We start from the raw sequence: 23,840 nt of genomic DNA, 5'->3' as shown, positions 1-23,840 counted from the left end.
AGTTCACTGCTGACGATGTGTTCGTTCAGATTTTTTTTTTTCCACTCGACACTCGCTTATAGTTTTCGCTCAAAAATGACTTCGATCTCGCTTATTGTCTCATTTTATGTGTAGCCTAGTTCAGTTGTTGATGTTACTAGTTCTGGACAAAGTTAACAAAGGGACGCAAATTAAACATTATTGTATATTGGTGACTTGTTTGATTGTGATATAAAGGCTTTATTGTTTGTGTAGTTTGTGTATGCCTGGCACAGCACGAGGGCAGTTGTCAGTCCTTTTTTATTCTGGTTGCCTGAATGAAACTCAAATGACATCAAATTAATCAATGAACAAATTGATTTATATTTGATAATGCACTGGTGTGAAGGATTCACACCTGAACTGCTTTGTTGCATTGAAAAATATAATTATTTTCAAATCAGTAACAGTGTTCTCCTCAGCTGTACGAAAAGCAATGTAATGCTCAAAAATATGTTTTAGGCTGTTTTGGCCCCCATTCCTGTTGAAGCTAAATGGGAGTTGAGCCTTGTCAGTAATGGGATGGGGAAACATACTGAAGGCTGCTGCTGAAAGTATTAGTGAGGTCAGCAGATGGTGCACACCCTGTGCTTTTTGTGGGTCATAGTCCCCTATAAAGAAATTGTGACATTTCTGTAAAAAGAATTAATGTTTAAATGAAGTCCTGATTCAATGTGGTCATACAGATTCCAAGAGGGATGTAAACCTGTTGGCCAGACAGATGCTGCTGTTGGCACCTTATGGCTGTTGCATGATCCACTTTGATGCTGCACACTGGTGAATTCTCTGTAAAGTGCTTTGGCTGAGAAAAGTGATATATAAATGAACAGATCTGAATGAAAAATTGGAAGGGGAAATGTGGTCAAAGTATGTACTCATCTAGCCTAATAATCCAAGATCTTTTTGAGCAGAGAATTTGGAAACAGTTGACAGGATAAAACAAACATGTAGTATATGCTTTAGGCAACGCTTATAACAAATTCAGATCTTTCTTGAAGAAGATTATCAGAACCATCAGATATCAAATTAGATTAAAAACTGTGCAGCTGGTTTAGAAACTCTGAACATTCACCTTTTATTCTTTCCCTCAACGATGGTCCTCTTGCATAATTGTATTCCTTCTGTAAACTGTCAAGCCTACAAAGAGCATGAGATGCTGTTTCATTTAAACTCTACATTGTTTTAGCAGGCTTTTTCAGAGTGTCTTTTTATCACATGCAAATTTTGATTTCTTATTTAAATATGTTTAAAGAAAGCAAAGTGAATCATGATAATAATGTGCATTTATTTGTGTGTTTCATGTGTATTTGATCTGTCTGAAAGTGACTGTGAATGGGTGGGAGACTGAAAGGGAGAGATTGTGAATCAGCCTGTGTCATGGTTAATTAAGTTGCCAGTTAATTAGCCATGTTAGTAATGTGCTGATTATCACCCAGTGGTCACTTAATGTAATGAAGCAGAATGCTGTTTTATAACTGTGCTGTGACGGATATTAAATCAGATTCATGTGTTAAGACGTTTGCTAGTGAATTTAGTGTTGGTCAAGAAAAGAATAGGTGTTTGTAGTCAATCACATGCTGTCCAAACCACGCAAATGGACATTTGGCAAAACGCTACCTGTGTCTGAAATGGCCCCAATTTCCTTATATAGTTCTCTGCTTTAGGGGACAACCATTTGTAGTGTGTCCGAAACCACAGTGGACATTCAATCCCATAATGCACCTCGTAAACTATTACACAGTTGATGTATACGACTAGGCTAGCTGCTACAAAATACTCATGCGCTATGTGCATTATGCCAAATTAATTCTGCATTTCGTTCACAGTATTTCCAACGCACCCAGTATCCAAATTTGCTCATCAGTTTTTTTCTTTACTTACTTAGTGGACTTTGTAAGCAGTGTCATGTAGAGAACAGGGAATGAGGACATATTATTTTTTCAAAACCTCTAGTTGGTAGTACTTTCCTGGCTCTTGATTGACTCTTGATTGGCTCTTCCTGAGGTTGCCAGCCATTGATTATCAACATTACTTCATCAGAATAGCGCAGATGTATTTTTGAAGGATTTAGTGTTTTATATAGCTCTCTTTATCTGTTTCATGTTGCATTAATGGCTCAGTCAGTTATTCTCTTTCTTCAGTCCTGTATATCTGTTGCACTGTGTGGGCAGATGTGCTGTGTTCTGCTCTAAATGTTAAATTGTTCTGCATAAAGGCTCTCATTAGTAGAAAATCTCATATAGTGACTCACAAAAAAAAAAAAAACCTCAGCAGAAACTTGGGGTTGTGGGTGGTGAGGGCATGTGACAGGTACACCCCCTCTGGTGTGAGTGTGTGTGTTAGGTAACAGATGACACAGTGAAAGGGCCACTGCTGGGCTGTTACGGAGCTATCACACTGGGGAAACTGGGTTACTGGGGCATGGCCTGCAAGCTTCGCCCTAGCATGCAGGCAAGCATGTCATTGTGACTTGGCAGGCAGAAATGGCAGTGAGCTGCTACTGCACCTGATTGTGTTAAAAAAAAAGTGCTGGCCCTTTAAGAGCTCTCAGAGCAGTGGCAAATGTTCAAATTCTGTGTCAGATCTACAGCCATGTGAACAGAGCATGAAGCTAAAAAACTGAGTAGACAGATAAAAATGAAAGAAACTCAGCAAAAAGAAGGACACAGAATGTGTACAATGAAGGGGAGAAAGTGAAGAATAAAAGCATTAGAGAAAACACCCTAATGTCTGACACCATTAAAAAGCAGCATTTCAAGCATAAAGTGAGATTTATATAAATTTCATCAGCAAATTAAGTCCTTAGCAAAAATTAAGTTTTAATATATTTGAAACATTTTCACTGTCTGCAAACTTTGTATGTGATTGATTCCTAATTCTGGGTTTCCCAGAGTAGTGTTTGTGAACTCCCGGGGGCTTTGAAGTTGATTGAAAGCTATTAATTAAATCATAAAAATTAAAAATCTAAATAAATAATACTTATGAACAACGATACACAAATAGAAAAAAAAAATTATATTGTATTTACTTGCATGTCATGTGGCCAGCAACTGACATCATGGTTTAATTTATGAAATATAATTAAAAACTCAGAAAGTATTTAAAGACATCTCAGACAGTGTTTATCACTTTGAATAAAAGCATTATGCCAAGTGTATGGAAATGTAAATGACAACGATCTCAAGTTGCCCCCTAGTGGCAGTCAAAAAGCATTTGTGAAGCTTCTCTGTGTCTGTACGAGGTGATTTTATAGTTAAACAGTAAACCTATAAAACTGTATTCTGAAAACACATTGTTAAAGTTATTTTGTCATGCCTAGATGACTTGATGTTTTTCAAAGACATCAAGAAATCTTTCTAATGCAAGGTATTTGATCTATACCAAGAACCAAAGGTCAGATTGTTGGTACTGACATAAATAAAACCACTGTCTTGAACATCATATGTTGTTGTTATTAAAATTTTATTGCTAAAATTGTTGTTGTTATAATTTTTTTTTTTTTTTTACTGTTACTATAGCAATAGGTGTAAACTATGATATTTGCCCTCCCTCATGCCCACTGTCTCTCCTTGCCCTGAGGTCGCTCAGATGATTGTATAAGTTTGACAAATGAATGCAGTGTGAATGATTTCTTCTCAAGGTTGTGAAACACAGTTTGAGGGCAGCACTGTTCTTTTTTGAGAAATTTTACTACCGTCTTCTCAAAGCTTCTTACTGGTGACCACAACACAATTAAACACTGGAAACTTCTTTTATCTGTCTCTTTCATTTCTTTTATTGCATACTGCTATATTTTACTCTTAATATTCTTCCTTCTGAAATGTCATGTCCTTTTTCCTCATTGTTCCTTTTTTCTAAGTTTTTGCTCTCTCCTTTCTTTGACTTGAATCAATTAGAGTGAGGCTAATCGATTCTTACATTCATGTTTCAATTATGATACACTTTGAGGCATTACTTACACTTCCTGTCTTTCTTTGATCTTGCGCTCTTTTACATCCTCTAACTCACTCTTCCTTATAAACTTATTAGATGCTAAACTTTGTCCAGAAACAGACACGGTTGGTGGTGAGGTAGACACAAATATCATCTTCCCCATATGATGTTAACACAGTAAAGTAAACTCAATAATTTTACAAAAACAACATACATAGTAAAGTAATAAACAAAGCTGCTCTCCCTGATAAGCCTCAGTTCTTATCTGTTTGTTCAAATATAGTTTGCCCATAGCCCATTCTGAATTAACATCACAAACAGACTGCAAACAAAACAAAAATCCACAATTAGCAGGTAGACCATGTGATTACTGATTTTATATGAAGCTACCTGATATAAAAAAAAAAAAAAAACATTACCACCAGGACACAAACTTTCACCTTGTGTGTCTTTATCCAAGTATATTTGGAAAAGACTATGCATGTTTATGTCTACGCTTGACCAATGCTCTTTTTTTGGCAGTGAAATTCTAAAACTAACATGACTTTTTATTTAATGTCAGATATTTCTGCACACACACACACACACACAATCATCTGTTAGTTGGATTTTTCCTTGTAGTTTGCCATGAAGCTTCTGTAAACAGCCGTTTCAGGGCTTATTTACCAGCTAAATGATGCAAAATCTGATTGAGGGGTTGATAAGAATGATGAATTAAATCTAAAGTGATTTATATTTGTGATGCGTTTTTTGAGGATTCTTTGAGTAAAACATTCATGACAACAGCATTTAGTTGAAAAACAAATCTTTGCAACCTTTTAATTTACCCTCAGTCTAAAACTCTTTGAATTTAGCTATTGCCATAGAGATTATCTCCTCTCTTGCTGTAATAAATGAGATATAAAGGTTAAAAGCTGGTACTGGATGCCTACAACCACCCCCAGTCATGATTATAAATTCTCCGATGTGAAGAAAGCTCATTGATTAAGTACTCTGCTGCAAGGCCAGAATCATGCTAAGAATATCTCCGTTGTGACTCATTAGTTTCGGTATGCTTTGTTTTTTGCAGTGATCATATCAAAGTGTCAGCCCAGAGCAGGATGTGTCACGGATTTGGGATTAGGTCACTGCTACCACCATCAGCCATGTTTGCATTATTCACTGCCACTGACCTCGATCATGCTTGTTTTTATTATATATATATATATATTAGGGATGCACGATAATATCGGCACAATATCGGTATCGGCCGATAAAAGCTTAAAATGACCATTATCGGTATCGGCCGATATGAATATTTCTGCCGATGAGCCAAACCGATATTCTCCAAGTGAAATAATTGACCTGTTTTTCAGATGTGAATGTCTGTCTACATTTGTAAAATAATAAATTTATGGTAGAATCAGTACAGAAGAGATAAATGGATTTCTCTTCAGTAAAATTAAAGTTTAAATATATCAGTATATATTTGTATATATATCGATATCGGTATCGGCATCGGCCAAAATTATTTTGAAAATATCGGCATATCGAATATCGGCCAAAATCCAATATCGTGCATCCCTAATATATATATATATATATATATATATATATATATATATATATATATATATATATATATATATATAATATATATATAATATATATATATATATATATATATATATATATATATATATATATAACATATATATATATATATATATATATATAGTCATGATAACATTAATTCACATTTAGGAAGCATTCTCTAAAAATACACGGGTGTTTTTTTTATCTAGATTTATCTTACTTGTGTATTGTTTAACTTTTATCAGCATTCAGCACTGAAATTAGTGCATGAAATAGGCGACTCATTATAAACAAATGACTTCATGTCGCTTTACTGTGTTTGAAAGTTATATTTGTGTATGTGGAGTTTGTAGCTCTGCCCAATGTCGGCGTCATAGGGAAAAGGGGGACAGGTGAAGCACTCAATGGAAATTCATCGTGATTATCATGTGAGCATTGCATCCAGCAAATGTATTTAGCCATGAACTGCATGTGCCAGAGAACTCTCTGGAAAGACATTCAAGGTTTAAAACGATTCATGGGCCATTTGTAAAAGTCACTGGCTTTTTAGCTTAAGGTTTTTCAGCAAACTATAAACAGTTCAAAATGTGCTCTCTGCAGATTTCTAATCTTAAAGAGGTTGTATATGCATTGTACACTGAAACGGTTGGGATAAGACATGGCCTGAAGCTGTAGAATTTGCTTGTCATTTCTAGTAACATGAAATATTGATGTCAGTGATGCAAGATTTACAGTAATACTGAAATAACGAAGACAATTTCGGTCTTTTCCTGGCACAAGGTTGTTATGTGGCTTTAGAGATGAGCTGAGATATAGTGAACAAATCAAATAGACTAAAATAGCTGTTTTCTGCTTGAGTACATTATAAACTTATTTATAAACGTATTTATTCCTGTAATGGCAAAGCTGAATTTTCAGCAGCCGTTTTTTCAGAAATCATTCTAGTATTGCTGATTTGATGATTAAGTAACATTTTGTTGGAAAAACTCACGTGTTATATTCTCCTGATTAATATAAGGTTCAATAGAGCAGCTTTTATTTGAAACATAAACTTTTTTTTTTACATTATAAATGTATTAACTGTTACTTTTGAATTTAATTGCTGACCCAAAGTAGTTATTTAAAAATCTTACTGACCCCAAACTTTTGAATGGTAGAATCTGGTTCTTTTCGTCCTTGATTTGCTTTCTTTTAATGTTAAGGAACAATGTAAACATTCTGCATAAAATCTCTGGTAACACTGTATTTTAAGGTGTCCTTGTTACACGTTAAATGTACTTAATATTATAATAACAATTAATAAAGCAATATTACATGCGAGTAACCCTAAACTAAACCCTAACCCTAATCATATAGTAAGTACATGTAGTTAATTAATATTACTCAGTTCATAAATGTATAATTACACTGTAATAAGGACACTTTAAAATAAAGTGTAACCAAATATCTTGTTATGTTTGATAGTGAAAAGCATGTCAGATGGGTTTGAGGGGAGTAAATGATGACCTCAGACAAACCTGACAGAGGAGGCCAGCCAGAGCACTTGTGAACGGCTGTAGATGGTGTTGGGGCAGATAAGTCTCTCTGAGTAGGGATTTAATGGCCGTAGAAGGTCTCGCGGGGCAGGGGCAGCTGTATTGTGGTGGCTACATGATTACGTTAAGCAAGTGGAAGTATGCTGCACATGACTATGGAGAAAATGTCTGGTATTCATGTCGCTGTCTGTAACCTTCTAATGGTGACATACGCAATGTTCAGCGCACGATTATATAACCGCCTGTACAGACGTCATTCTCTGCTCAAATGCCTCTCTCCCCCATCCCTCCTCCTCTCTCCTTTAAGTGCTTTCTTTCAGTTTTTTTCCCTCTAGGTCTGTTTCTCATCCCCCTCCACTTTCCCCCAGCCTACATTTTTCTGCATTTTATGTAATGTGCCTATGGGTGCATGATTAAGAGACATAATCATTTTTCCTCTGGTTTTTTTTTGTCTCTTTTTTTTTTTAAGTACAAGTGTGTCTGTGTGTGTGTGTGTGTGTGTGTGTGTTTAGCTGTGTGGAAGTATGGGTTTGTTTGAGTACACTGTTTCTTGTAAACCTTGATATAAAGCATTGCCCTATGAGAAATCATCAGAGTGATGCAGTGTAAGTCTGGAGGCACACAGAGAGTCTAAAGGGGTCATATCATGAGGAGTCAAATGTTCATTGATCTTGTGAGCATAGGCGGAGTGTGTACCCACCTTTTTCCTATGCCCCTTGATACTTTGCTCAAATGATGGGCATAATTTCTGTTTGCACTGTAAATAATAAGCAAAAGGTTCACTCTATAAATGCAACATGCACAGATGAGTGTTTCAGGTTAAGTCCTCTTTTAATCTGGGAATATTCTTTTCTTAGGCTTGAGTGGGGTCTTCTTTCTGTGTAAGCATGAGTGGTTATTTTTTCTAGGTTTCTAGGTTAGTCCTATTCTTACCACTGCTTAGAACACCAGAGTCTGTTCAGGTTAAAACTATTCCTGTCCGGGATTAATTCCATTACAGTTCATCTGTTTCAGCGGGTGTTGGTTGTGTGGCGGTTGAGGATTTGGGCTTTTTTTGTTCTGTTTGTATGTTCACTTTTATGGCTGACTCATGACAATTCTGCACCATCACCAATGTGTCCTTAAGGAAAACATGCATCTGATCTCATTTGCATTAAATTAATTTCATGCAGTGCTGTAGATTCATTCAAAATCAGTTAAAATGTGCCATATATTTAGGGCAGGTATATCGCAAAATAAAACCAGACAGAGAGATCGCAGGCAGCTGAAGTTGGATCTCAGGAGGTGGGTCATATTTCCAAAAACCATTTCAGGGATCACTCTAAAGCCGTTGTCTTGGTCTTGGAAAATCAAATCAAGCAAACCAGAAGGAGAGACAGATATTCTGAGCATGTACTTGCGGCTTTCAGCTTGTGAGATTGGAGATCAATAAACCATAAAATAAAAAAAAAGAAAGCATTTGAGATGCCACAGAAAACAGTAGTTTTTGATGCCGTTGTAGTTCAAAGGAGTAAAGCTGTCCTTTATGAGAGGGTGACATAGAAGAAGCCATTACACAAACAGCACCATGTGAAAGCATGTCTGGAGTTACCAAAAAGCAAAATCGTGATTCGTGACCTAGATGCAATATGAGAAAAGATTTTGTGGTCAGATGAGACCACATCTTTCAAAGAACCATTTTCTCATGTTTTTAATGTATACCAATGTGTTGTCATTTGATGTATACCACACCTACAGTAAAGGATAGAATAGAATAGTGGCTGGTAAAATGGTCATCTGGTGCAAAATACATGGAAGTACAGGTGAACCCTTTGGCTGCAAAACTGAGCTCTGAAGGAGGTTTCAGTTGTGGTTAGTAAAGTGTCATCCACCCTTTACCCAACCTAGCTGTACAGGATGTTTGTCTGCTGGAAATATATTTTTTTGCCCCCAGCAGAATTTTAGCTGGCTTACCACAAAATAATAATAAATGATTCTTTATAGCAGTATTTTTTATTAAAAATGAACTATTCTTTAAATATTGTTTTTCTTTACAAACAGAACATTTGAAACCAGTTGAAATTTGTACAACCATAATGTAACTCCATAAATGGATTTTGCTGTAAAAAGATGGCAACTGCTGGAAAAACATAGCCGTCTTTGGTTTTTGTTACTGCTGCTTCCAAGACTGTCAAAGACCATTTTGCAAAATGTAATATTAATCTTGGCATCATTTACACAGAACATTTTTAAACTGAATGTACAAAATTGACATAAAAAGATTATGTAGAACATATTTCTTTAAAAAAAAAAAGTAAAAAATATTATTGAAAGGATAAATTTTTTAAAGCGATAAAGTAAAAATATTAAAAGAATGTCAAATGGTGCTTTTAAAATGAAAACATTATAGAGATAAAAATGAAGTAACAGTCATTTTTCCAATAGTATTTCATGTTAGTGTGTAGCTTTTATCTGAGCTGGTGCATACAGTGATGCATTATGGGATATCCGACAGTTTGTTCTCCCAATCTGTGTTCAGCCAGCTTGGGTGTGGCTCCAGTGGTAGAGATTCAGGTCTGGACTTTGGTTTTGTGGTTTGTTGAGCTGACTATTAGCTAATATTAGCTGACATATATTCGTTTTTCCAGTATATCGTTATCCAGGATTTCTATTTCCAAGCAGCCCTATGCAAATGTTTGTATGCACAAAAGTTGACAGGAGGAATTTATGTTTGTGGCTGTAATTTCCCGCTTAATATTGCACTGTCCAGCTCATAACCAATGATGCCATATAAGCTCATGAGTCATGACTCACTTTGACTGTATTGTTTTGTTTGTTTTCCTGTTTGCTAAAAGGCCAGGAAGAGCCGTAGGCTTTGTGTCAGCTTACAGATATTCCAAAAATTAAACGGATAAATTAACATCACTTTGGCTACACTGATATGGAATCAGTGATGTCATGCTGATGTCATAGATAATGTTCTCAATACAAGTCTTTGTTGCTGTTATGCAAAACGTTAATTATCCAAGAGCCTTCGGTATGTGTGTGTGATGTTTGAGTTTGCATGTAACTGTGCCAGCATAAATAATCAGTATTTCGGCTTTTGTTGCAGTTACAATCTTTCTCTCTGTGTTGATCGCTCAGTTTGCCTCTCTCACTCTCTCCCCCTCTTTCTCTTTATATTTTGCAGGACTGTGGGGATTGTTTGAGTGGTTAATATTAATGAAATCTAATGAAAGTTTTGAATATACAAGTAAATTATTTATGCTGCGTTGGTGCTCACAGGAGAGATTGATGGTTCTTGAATTATAGACTAATGAGAGGAAACCACAACAGTCATTACACTAAAAACATAGGAGCGTTAGCCAAAAGGCCTTTTAAATACAAAATATAAGTCTGATAAATGAATGCAGCCTGTATGATATCAAATATTAAGATGGTTTGGTAGGTTATTAAATGGGCATTTCGAAAGAGCAGTGCTTGTTGTCTTGGATGCGGTACAGGTTGAAAGGTGAATTTATTATACATGTCAAACTGCAAAACTGCAGCTCCATTGACTGTCTGACCTGTAGCTGCAAGTGTCTGTATTAACAAATGCTGAATTGCATCTTGGGACAAGTATAGCTCTGAAGTGGCCCTCGACTAGAGTCAATCTAATCAGGTTACGTTTCAATGTGTCCCTCTGGCGAACTTACATAATGTTTTAAAATATCATGTTCTCTGGGTGTGTTTGTATAGGCTGGAATACACTACAGAATTTTTGCCCCGATTTACAGTTGATGCTAGTTGGCGCAAGTCACAGCCATTCTGCAGATTTCATAGAAAATTGCATCGTATGATGATCACAGACGCTGATTCTTTAGCTTTAAAATCTGATTCCATCCAGTCGGAGTTCATTAAAGTTTTGATATTTTGAGCTGATTTTCAGTGTTCCTGCTTCTTGTTTACTTTGGTGACATCATGCATTGCAGAACTGAATTGTGGGTCCTTTGAGTCACTGGAGTTGCTTGTGGCAGAAGTTGAAATATGTTCAACTTTTTAGGTTTCAACGCAGGCATAAGTCACTTGGATCACCTTTAGAAAAGCCAATCAGATCTGTAAATACCCTAGCACAGACGCAAGCCAATCGTGTTCATTGGAAAATATGATTGGTTGTTGTCATGAGCAGTCGCATCAGCACCAAGTTTTAGACATGCACTCTGTCAAGAGTCGACACTTAATATGCCTCATGTGAATGCACCATTAGTGTATGATGGCCAGTTTCTCCTCTGGACTGTTCACAAAGTCAGTAAGTGTATGGTAAATCTGCTCAGATTTGAAAAGTCTTGTAGTATGTTCCACTCTTAATTGGGGTCAAAAAGTCCATGTTAAATTGTTTTAAATTTAATACATATTTAATTTGGAAATAAACAATCTTTATGATTAAAAAGAAAAAGTCAAAAAAATTTGAAAAAAGGTTGAATCTTGCATGATCAGGTTTTGCACAAATTTAAAATGAATCTAGTTGTGCTGCACTGAAGGATGCTAGGAACATACATACACAAACATTCTTGTTGGAATGACTGCATGTATGTGTGTGTAGAATCCTTTAGTCATCCTCAGTGCTGTTTTCTTGATAAGTTCTCACATGCACTGTAAGAAAAAATAGAAAAGGCACTAATTTTCTGTCAGGATATTGTCCGTTAAGTTTATGACATTTCCTTTAAATCCTAAAACAACACAATGTAATGCATGATTAAATATAAGTCTAAACCCCTGTTAAAAATCCTATGGATGATTCCTTTATATTTACTCTGTACATTGGGCCTTGTTTTTATAGACTTCATGGAGTGCACAGTCACTCTATTTACTTGAAACCGCTTTTGGAAATAAATGTTTCAATACATGTGCATGTGTACATTTTAAACTTGCATTACATAAATTTGTATTTTAAATAATTTTCATTATCTTGATAAAAAAAATATGATTATGTTATAAATAAAGATTTTTTTTAGGTTCATCAGACTATTTTCTGGTCAAGCTCAGGCATTTTATTAATCATAAATTGATAATTTAACAATGGCGAGAAGGGATGTAAATAAAGAGATGGAGCCATTGTTCACTGAGGGGTTGAGAGTTTTGATATTATTCAAACATGTAAAAATTATAGCGCAGGGCCTTAAGGCTTCCATACTAAAATACTTAATGCAAAGAATGAATTTTGCAGTTACAAAAAATCGCTGGATTTGCTCCAGAATGAAAATAGACTTCACAGCAGACAATCAACCTCTTACCAAAGCCACCCTCCCATTTTCTCTCTCTCTCTCTCTCTCTCTGTCTCTGATGTTGCCTGTATAATTAAGTGATCACTGTTCTGTTTGATATAAAGTAGCTCAGTGTTAAATTAAAAACAGACCATTTTAATTATAGTCTCTCTTCCCGTAATTAGTTTGTGTTTTTCCCCTCTAACTCTGTATAATAGACCCCTCACTCTCTCTTTTTCTTTCCATCTCTTTATTCTCTTTACCGCACAAAGACATAAAGGGAGAGGTGGAGCATTTTGATGACTCTTGATGGTAAAGTGAGAAAGCCTTTTACTTGATCTAATATGTGATGATTAGCTTTTTCATTTAGCTGGGTCAGACCACATTAAGATAATTACAATTATAAAAGAACAATGTGGGTTTACTACAGCAGCATAGGACACACACATATGTGGATAATTGCTACACACACCGTCACACAAGCATAAAAGACCGGAGCCCAGAACAGCCATATGTTATGATGATAATGCTCAGGAATAAATAGAAAGATGGATGGATGGACTGAACGATGGTGCTTTTGACGTGTGAATAGATAGAGGAAGAGAGAGCAGCAATTATCTGGGCTCAGAGAGAGTAAGATGACCTCCTGTGAAACGATCATAGAGTTTAGAGGTTTATTTCTGGCTGTGGGGTTTTAAACATCTACAAGACGTTCCTGTCCTCTGAGATTGAAGCAAACTGCTGCTTTACTCCAGCTGACCTACATAATCTTGTGTAAGGCTCAACAAAAGAAACTGAGAGGTTAAACTCATCTTCAGGCACTGAATTGAACATGAATCGAGCATTTTTTAAATGTTCTGCTTGTTATGCATTACATAGACAATTTATTCTTTAAAAACAATATGTGAAATGTTCTATCCCTCTGTTAAATGACTCGAGACTAAATCATTTTGTGTGTGTATATAATTTTATTTTTCACAACACTTTGTTGAATCTGATGGCTGAGGGGTCTTTCCACTCACGAGATATTTATCCACATCACACAGGAACCTTTTCACCATTTGTATCACTCCACTATCACTTTTTGCAGCAAGTGTCGTGGCAGATGCCTAAATCCACCATCATTTTATCATACTGTTTTTGTGTCTGAATATAGGCTAGTTTTAAAAGTTTATGCAAGAATGTAGTTGTTTAAGACTTCAAATTTGCAGTGTGGTAATAAAGATATCGCTTTTACATTTTCTGAGACATTTGACGTGTGAATAGACAAAGAAAGAGACAGCAGCAATTATATCTGCTCAACTAACTCGATTCTCGCCATAGCATGAGAATGTGGTTTATATAAATAAAGAAACTGAAAGCTCCCAGGAACTAGTGATTTTGAACTTTTTGGGAGAGAGATATCCAAAGATCAACAGAAACTGATTCACAGATACACACAGTGAAAGTATGAAAGATGAGAGAATGTCATTATTTCTATTTTTATTTTATGCATTTTTGCCTTTTTATTAGGATAGATCAGAACTGACAGGAAGTGAAGTGGGAGAGAGCTAGGGGGCAGGATTGGGACGGATCCTCGATCTGGGATTCAAACATGGGATGCCCGTAGTGCTACAGAGCTGTATGTTAGCGCACTGCCCACAAGGCTATCAGTGTTGACAGAATGTCACTATTTGACGTAAGGGTTAGGATGTGATCTGTGGTATCAGGAAGAAGAGGTTTGTTATGTATTATTAAGTAACTGCTGAAATGAATCTGACTGTAATTTGTGTCAGTTCTAGACTAGTAAACAAACCACTGTCAGAAAAACCTGTTGCTTAAAAACCATCACAACTTAAAATTGCTGATCAAAACATATGCAGAAGGAAAAATTGCATATTTGTGTAGTGTGTATGAAGAGAGGTGTTTTCTGATGGGAGAATCTGATGACTAGATTGTGAATTTCTTATGAACAAATCACTTGACCTTTTATTGGTTTGCAACAGAAACATGTAGGTTTTGTGTTCTCACACGTACACACACACACGCGCACACACCCTTGACACATATCTGCTGTGTGATTCTAACGAGGAAGTTCCTGTTCTATTTTTTATTATTTCCTGAACTTCTGAATGTTGTTTGCTCATAAAAGTCATCTATACTGACACAGGAGAATCAATTATTCTGCTGGTCCACTAATATTCTCAGAAACTCTGCTACAAATCATTAAATTCTCTTTCTCTCTCGCTTTCTTTCTCTTTCTCAGTTCCTCCGTTCCTCCCTCGCGCTTGTGCTGGTGTTCCACTGACCCATATTCCTCTGGTACTTCTTTAAAGCTACAGAGCCACAGTCAGCTTTCAGACCAAAGCAGCCCCAACATCAAAAACTACAAAGCAAAACACAAAAGAAATTAGAGAAAGAAAGAAAGAAAGGAATCAATATTTTTTTATTTATCTAACTATACCCAATGACTCATGGCATGATGAATCCAAAACTCCCTCCATTAACAATTGTCATCAGACTTTAATTAGACTCTGTTCCTTTTGGTTTTATAATAATTAGCAGAGTTTTGAAGCTACTTTTGCAAGCACACCATGGCAACTAAAACTATTAAAGTATTAAGAATAATGCACAGCAATTACATCTGTTTGGTGAGTACAGTAAACACGCACGGAGCCGTTAAAGCCATGCAGATGATGTGTTTCAGAGGTTTCGCTGCTCTTCTGCCCAGCGGCTATTTGGACAGAGAGTGTGATGGAGGATTCTGCGTTTGCCATGGCAACCAATACTGTGTCCTGATACAGGCTTTCCTGCATCACACATGATTTCTGCTTTAGCTGATTAAAAAGATGTTTTGTAAATATATTTCATTTTTTTTTACGCCATTTTTTATCCTTTAAACGAAAGTTTACATGCATTTGAATTTAGTGCAAATTTCTTACATTTTATTTTATTATAAACATCAGTAAACTGTGCCATAAAGCATTGTTATTTCAACTCCTGACGCTGCTGCAACAAACCCAGTTTCACCTGTGAGAAAAATACCTCCAAAATAGAGCAGGATGTTCACATGTGCCTTCTAAGGGAGCTTTGGGCTCAGCTTCTTGTAAATTTGAGCAACACCAAATACATATATTAAGCCTGCACATATTGCAGTCACCTCCAACAACCACCATGGTCACTGTTGAATTGTCACATTGCTTTTTTTTCATAGACAATTTGCATTGTGCTGTACAAGTCTGTTCTACTTAAATGTTTTTTTCCCCCCTGAATAATTGCTAATGATTCTGTATTTTTAACTATCTGACAGAATCGCTTTTAACACAAAGTTCTCTGCCTATCTTTCCAGTCATGTTTAATAAGAATTGTCTGTTTCATCTCAAAATGCTACTCTTAACTTTCAACACTCTTCATGGTCTTGTAAAGAAACCTTGAATTTTTGGAAAGACACTCTACAAATAAAACATAATAAAATAAAAAATCTGCAACTGGATGCATATCTAGATGCACAAGTTATTCACAGTTATTATTTATAATAATACAATGTATTAATTAACTTTATTTGATTAACTCACACAGCACAAAGAGTTGAATCATCTTTAAAGAAATTGTTTCAGTAGGCTAACACTTTAGTATAGGGACCAGTTCTCAAAACTAGTTGATTATTAGCATGCCTACTATTAACATGTTGGCTTTTTATTAGTAGCCTACTTATAAAAGAACATATTCTGCATGAAAATATTCTACATCCCTCGTAACCTAAACTTAACAACTACCTTACTACCTATTCAGCAAATTAGGAGTTGCAAAAGGCAAAAGTCGCAGTTTTGGTTAACTCAAAAATGTTTGTTAATAACGAGAATGGAACCTTAAAATAAAGTGTGACCAATTTCTTCCACTGTATTAAATCAGGTATGTTGAGGCAAACGTGCATTTGCGAAAGGCGACCATCAGCTCCACATAGACACTAGAGCTGACCGCAGCATGACATTCACTAAAGCAAGAGCCAAATGAGCTGATCGTGTATGAAAATGATTTTAAAATGATCGCTGTCGAGCATTTATGTTCAAGTGCGTTTCTGACGCGTGTTTTCTCTGGCGCGTGTGTGCGAGGCTGCGGGCGGATAGTGCTGTCGTTGGTTTAGTATTGAGCTCCAGTCTGACCTACTTTCGTACTTCGCTTCAGCTCTGCGCTGTTTACAGGCGCTCGTCAGCGCACGATGTGGACCCGGTAACGAAAACACTTCGCCTAAACGCCGACTCGCGTGCGCTACCGTACCGCGTTTATCCCGGGATTCTTCATTTAATCTGCTTTATACATATTTTGTCCCGTGTCCGACTTCAGAGTGGCTGTTTCGTGGGTTGTTTATGAGCTCACTCGTGGATTCAGCATGAAAAGGCGCGGACATGGGCAAAAGTGAAGTGTGGATCGGTAACGTTACTCCTTAACGCACGGTAAGATCTTCCCTACATTATATATTATAATGAAAACAAGAAAGTTTAAGACTATTTAAGTATTCGGGGTTGTTTTTAAAGACACATTTAAAGATCGCTCGTTCCATTGGTTTCTTAGCTTTTTGTGGAAACTAAGTGGAAATCTTAAGTTACGTAGTTGTGAATATTAATATATTGACGTGTGAGTGTCGCGTGGAAGAGGTTTGACGCGGGAATCGCCGGGTTCTGTGATGTTACCGCACGCTTTCCTGCACCTTAATCTTTTTATCCCGTGCGCGATGGATTGATTGAATGAGCGCGCAACCAAACAAATTCACTCCGGTTTTCGACAATGCAGTTATGGTAATGAAGGCTTATTAATATTTTGTCTGTGGCTTTTGCTAATTGGACTGTCTTGGTTCCGGATTGATCTGAAATCTTGGAATGCGGTTAAAATGGGTCACTGTACAATGCGCTGAATCCATTCTCTCCAGTATCTTGGAAGATATTTCACTTAATGCCGGGCTATTGGGACTTGAAAAATGACTTTTGCACTTGTGTGAGGAATTCAAGAGCTCCTGTCTGACTTAATTAGCCTACTCGATACAAATGTTTTCATCCTCAGCACAGTTTCCATCTATTTGTCACTTTAATTTATATCTTAATCAGTTTCTTCATTCCAAAGTGGTTGAAAAGGTGCATACAGAAGACTTACCTCAGGCTTTTAAACATTTAAGAAAATAGCTGAATGGTATGATTTTGTTTTAGGCTAACTTATTAGTTCTGTGGCTTTGGACTCCTGCCGTTTGGGCTTAAATGTTTGGGTTCTGTTTGTTGTGGTTCAGGAAATAATTTGTTATTTTGCAAGTAACAATTTAAGGGTAGAAGACGCGTAACGTATAGGCTATATATATATATATATATATAAAACGGACTTTGTAAAGTTAAATGTACACGAATGTATAAAGCAGTTATAAATTAATTAGACTACATGTTTTAGTCAGAGCATCTAAAGGTAGACTCTAGAAAGAAGTCGCGTTCTGTCTGAGGAAGCAACCATGGCAACAGAACGCCGCTTTCCATCCACGAACATTAATGAACAAAGTTATGACACAAATATTATTTAGCACTTCATTACAATTGTACATACCACGTTGTCAATGTACTTTATTATGCATGCATCTTTTTAGCTTCATGTTAATTATGTATAAAATATTTAGAATAGTTATAAAATAATTTTTAATAATTTAGCAATATCAACTTCTTACGAATGACGAATATCCCAAGCTCTTTATTAAGAACCAACATTATCAGCAATATCAATATGTCAGTTGTATCAATATGTCAGTGTAGTTGTCAGTTGTAATGTCATTTAAGGATCTTTTAATATCACACATGATGGAGGCTGTTGCATGTTCATTTGATGGAGGCTTGCGTGCAAGTGTATAAACTTGTGCAGTGTGGATGAGTGTGTAGATGTGTATCAGAGCCTATACCTACGTGGGCCTCTTGGTCAATGGTGTATGTGTGTGTGTGTGTGTGTGTCTGCTGTACGGTGGGCCCCTGGTTAAAGGTGGGCTCTCAGCTTCATGAAAATACTGTAAACAGTAAGTGATGCAATAATTCCCTCACCGCTTGCACGGGGGTCAGGCTGTCCTGGAAATCACTCTTTATTGTTCTCTCGCTGTCCTTGTCTGTTTTCCTCTGTCTTTTGCCCTGGTCAGGAGCCCGTTGTTACTAATTACCGTTTGCTTCAATAATTCTGTCATTTCTGTGTGTACTGCATATATTGCCCTGAGAGACAAATTAAGCTGTTTTATAAAAGCACAAGATGCTTGTTCCTCGTTGCTTTTTCCTGACCTTTTCTTTCTCTAGGTTATGTTTTTGTTTGTGATGAGTGTGTGTGTGTGTGATTATGGATGAATGAGGTGCACTTGAAACATTCACCTGGCTGATTGAAACAGTGAACCATTCACCTGGCTGATAAAACTGCTGAATGAATCATCCCAGCAGTGAATCAGCCCTCCACAAGATTCACAGTGCTCTCCATCTCTGCTTTTTTTTTTTTTTTTTACTTGAATGCATTTCATATGCATTCTGCTTTTGTGAATAATAAATAATTACAACTTGCTGACTAAACAGTTATTCTAATTTAAACAAACTAAATTTCAAATGATTTTTTTTTCCCACTTCATTTATTGCTAATTCATATTTCATATTACTAAAATTACTAAATAGACAAAATGCACTATAAATACTTGTGCCATAGACACATTTAGATATACTGTTGTTAACTTTATATTTGTAGGTGTGTGTCACTAATATTTGGTACATTGAAAAGCTATGCAGATCTACACAGAAATACACTTTATAGCTATATTGGTGAAAATGTGTCAAAGACTCACTTGTTATTAGTAAGGTCATGACAAAAGTATTCTTTAAAAAATGTTTCTGACCCCAAGATCTTGAACAGTAGTTTATCTCTATGTGAGGCTTTTAAACTATCGACTATAAAGTCCATGCTTTTGTATATATAATGGTCCTCATTCATGAAGCACAAGCAGAACGAATTTTGGTCAATGTCGTTCGTACAACCATGCATAAAGTTTCATTCAGTTCAATAAGAAATTTGTTCTGCTCATGTTTCATGAATGAGGCCAGTACACACATCTCTGGGCTAACATCGCATTAACACTCCTGTGACACTGCACCAACATTGTGCTAAAACTGTGTGAGCTTTCCTGTTGCTGCTGTAACATTCTTGAGTGATTCCATTCCTTCCGGAATCCTCCTGGGCCCCCTATCAGCTCTCACCACTGAGTGTGACCCTTGACCTCTTTCTGAACCAAACAGCTACTTTTACACACTCCTGTGTCTGATGCGTGTGCATTTATTTGGTCATGTTCAGGTGTTTGTTAGCTTGTGTTTATTGTGTGTGTGTGAGTAGATAATAGGGAAGATTCTTATTAGTGAGATGTTACAGAGAATGGGGAAGGAGTTAACTATCTGATAAAAGAATAATTGCCTTTCCTACAGTGACCTCTGTTCTCTTTGCTCAGTTTATTATTTAATGTGCTGTGTGGTTGCTTTCAGCACACACACACACACACACACACACACACACAGATAGTTAGATATATAGATAGAAGCATAGATAGATAAAATCATGTTATAATGTTTCAACAACAGGTTTATAAACACTTCTCATTAGTTTCGGAGGATGTTTGGAGTGTGTTGCTTAATCGGATGTATGTTATAAGATACTCAAACTCACAGCGCTTGCAGAGATGAGCAGTATTTATTACTGGCACTGTATATATATATTTCATTAAAAATAAAACCTTTGAGATTCAATAATCACATCAAGCTAAATCATGATTTCACTTCGATTTCATTTAATCGTGCAGCCCTAGTAACCAAATAATCAAATATAAAATAATAGTGGCAAAATGGCAGAACTTAGAGACAGTTATAAATATAAAGTCATCATAAACCATTCCAATGGGCCTATTCATACTTGGCCCCTTACGGATAACTATCTAATCATGAGAAGACCTGGTGTAAATGTATTCTAGATGGATTGCAATCTGATTACACACACCACTTCAGGAGGTGGTTTGAGACTCATTTCAGAAACAGCTGGACAAGTGTAAATGCATCTGGTTGTTAAAGGCTCATATGTACATTTTTACTCCTGCCAAAATGGCTAGAAATAAAGATTTGACAGTGTGTGGCTTTCAGTAGCTAGATCCTACAATGCTAACATGCATCATGGCCTGTCAAAGATGAGCAACTCTTTTCAGCAACGATGCACAAACTGATGCAAATTAAACACACTCTTTGCATAACAATTTTTGGCATCTTCGCATTTTCAACACAGTCATCATATCCACTGAAAGCGGTGAACACTATTCTCTCATCAGTACGGATGACACTTTCTCAACTGTTTTTGGTATGGAAACCAAATATATATAGAAATTTTTCACACAATGAATGTGGAAATGGCTAATGATGATTCCATGTGAAAATTAAAACGAATATGTATGACAAAAAGTTTCCAATAGAGTTACAATGTGACCTACATACAACAGCAAGAATGGAAACCTTGGAAATAAAAATGACTGAAGATGCTTAAATTTATGTGCTTTTTTAGATGTTAATATCTAGTGTTTGAAAGTTGCTTATACTGCATGCTCTGGAGTTTACAAGAGGTGTCTTTGGGTCTCAAGAAGTGATTGTTAATATGAACTTTGGTTTGAACTCATTGCTCTCTCTCTGTGTGTGTGTGTGTGTGTGTGTGTGATTTAAGGCCACGCTGTAGGTTATAAACGTGTATTTGTGTGAGCTTCATATCACTGGGTGTGGCTGAAGGCAGATTATGTGTGGACGGTCAGGTATGAATGTGCGCACACACACATTTTTCTGAAAACTAGATCAGATCATGTTCAGTATTAGTTAATGTCCTGTTTGATGGGGTGTATGTGCCTATGTACATGTGTTTGTTAAAATATTAGCAGTGGCTGTTTGCACTGAGTGTAAATAGCACAAGAGGCTATTTACACTTAGTGCAAATAGCAATAGATGCTGTTTACACTAAGTGTAAATAGCAATTAGATGCTATTTAAACTAAGTGAAAATAGATTTTTTTTAGTGATAGATGCTATTTACACTAAATGCAAATAACTATAGATTCTGTTTACACTGTTAAGATATATGCTCCTCATTATACATTATAAAACAGTACAATAATAAATTAGAGTGTAATTTTTGAAATCACAATATTTACTCTCGAATATTTATTAATTATAAGTAATTATTCAATAAAGAGTTCAATAAACAAGTGTTAGTCAGTAAAAAAAATGACGGTAAATTTTTTTAACAATGCGAGTGTGCGGCTTTATGTGGACAGAAGTGCGTGCTGGAAGCTATATATATATATATATATATATATATATATATATATATATATATATATATATATATATATATATATATATATATATATAATTTTTTTTTTTTTTTTAGGTGTTTTGTTTGTGTTTCAGAGACAAAAAGAGATATTCAGGTCTTTCTGCATGAGAGAAAAAAATATATTTTTTTCTTAGTGGCTTCCTTCATGTGGTTGAGTCTTTCTCTTCTGTTCTTTCCTTCTTTTGTGTCTATAAACTTTTCGAAAACAATTTATTCATGTTTAACAGTGCTGTTTGCTGTGTGAATGAGAATGAGTAAAGCTCTGTGTTAGAGAGCAAGATGCAGCAACTCAGGAACATTATCCACATGATTCATGATGGCACTGATGTTTTGTCATATGTGATGTGTTCTCTAGCAGTTGTATAGTTTTAATTATTGATCTTGAAGTAGTATGCTGCTAAATCAGTTTCATCCTAACTCATCATCTTCATCTTAACCCATTCATCTTTAATTATTGTATTAAAGTCTTTCTTAATGCAGTTTTTTTATATCCCTTGGTGTTAATAAATAAAAGTTTATTTGTTTTCAACTTAGAACATGGTGAAATTATTTCAGTTTGTTTCAGTTTCATATTTTCACGATAATATTGAAAACCGTACTTATTTTGGTCACTATAATCACGATATGAAATGTTCATACCATTTAATCTTTTCTATTAGCACAGAATTTGTTATTAGCAGAGTTTGCTGTGTTTTTTATTAGCAAAGTTTAACACTTTTTGCATGACTTGATCCTGATTGGTCAGCTACAGTGTGCAGTTTTCAGTTCTGTCAAATTGTTATATGGCTTTTTTTTTTTTTTTTTACAAGTTTTTGTTTACTTAATATATGTATGTGTGTACTGTGTATATAGAAATGCACTCACATACATGTGTATATATATATATAAAAAAAAAAAAATATATATATATATGTGTGTATATATATATATATATATATATATATATATATATATATATATATATATATATATATATATATATATAATTAATATTCATATATAATATAAATCAATCAATAATCGATTTGACAGTATGAGTAAATATTATTAGCAGAGTTTGTTGTATGTGCTATTAACAGGGTTTGTTCTGTTTATTGTAATTTAGAGTTGAATGTTTTATTAGGTTTATAGTTGTTCATCATTACTAGCACAGAGTTTACCATGTTTGTTATCATTAGAGTTTTCTGTGTTTATTAATCCTGGACAGTTTGCTGAAATCATTATCTGCACACAGTGTATATTCATCAGAATGACTGCTGTTTATTATAAGCAGACAGTTTTCTGTTTATATTATCGCCAGGGAATCTGCTTCATTATCATCAGAGTTTGCTGTTTATATCTGCTGAGAATTTATGTTCAACAGAGAGTATTTACTATGAGAAAAGTGTTTGTTTGGAATGAGTCACAATTGTTAACTTAAACTGACTAGTCAAGTGGTGAAGTTGATTAGATTTTTTTTTTAATTTTGTTTTGATTTTAAGAAAATGGTGCTTATTAGTGTGCTATGTGTTAGCATTAAGTCATTAAAACTTTCTGGAAAAAAAAGTAAAATCCACTCTGAAAATTTTCTCTGAATTCATTCTCTTTAAAGCACAAGTGATTGCTTCACAACTCAACTGCATTTTCAAGCAGTTCAATTTTACAAAATGTAACTCAAAACTTTTGAATTCTGTTCTTTTCTGTTGTGCTCCATCCAGCTGCTCTAGACTTGAATCCTATGTGCTCATTATACAATAGGCAGAGAATTTGCTGTTTATTATTAGCAGAAAGTCTGCTGTATTAATCATTAGCTGAGAGTCTTGCTCTTTGTGTCCCTTCTCTTTCATCATCTTTTTCATTTTCCTTTTAAATGTGAATTAAATACGAACTGTAGTTCAAAGGCTTGAACTATTTGTCAGACACAATTACTGTGGATTAGACCGAACAGTGTGTGCGTGCGTGATCTGTATACAAGCATATGTGTGTGTGTAAATGTGGGTGGATATGTGTGTATACAGTATGTGCTGTATTTATAGTTTGTGGAGGTCTGTATTCTAATTCTATCCAGCTGTATACTCAATCTTACAGCTTCTCATTTGTGCTTGTCTGGTCATCGCCACCGTTTTGGTGAAACTATTCTTAATCAACTCTTGTATGGTAAAAATCATAATGAATCTCTCTCTCTCGTTGTGCTA

The 23,840-nt window shown here is 35.5% G+C and overlaps 1 protein-coding gene across 2 annotated transcripts in view; it reads left to right on the top strand.

Moving 5' to 3' along the window:
• Nucleotides 1-23,840, top strand: part of npas2 (neuronal PAS domain protein 2) — a 47,680-nt gene that overhangs the window by 844 nt on the left and 22,996 nt on the right. The window contains exon 1 of one of the 2 annotated variants that reach the window (XM_026210728.1): nt 16,375-16,716. The exons of the other annotated variant lie outside the window; for it this stretch is intronic. The gene's annotated coding sequence lies outside the window, so the exon portion shown is untranslated. Of the gene's footprint in view, nt 1-16,374; nt 16,717-23,840 lie in introns of those variants that run through there. 2 annotated transcript variants of the gene reach the window in all.

Source organism: Carassius auratus, chromosome 30 (assembly GCF_003368295.1).
Source record: "Carassius auratus strain Wakin chromosome 30, ASM336829v1, whole genome shotgun sequence".
Lineage (NCBI taxonomy): Eukaryota > Metazoa > Chordata > Actinopteri > Cypriniformes > Cyprinidae > Carassius > Carassius auratus.
This window is presented reverse-complemented; position numbering and strand designations above follow the sequence as displayed.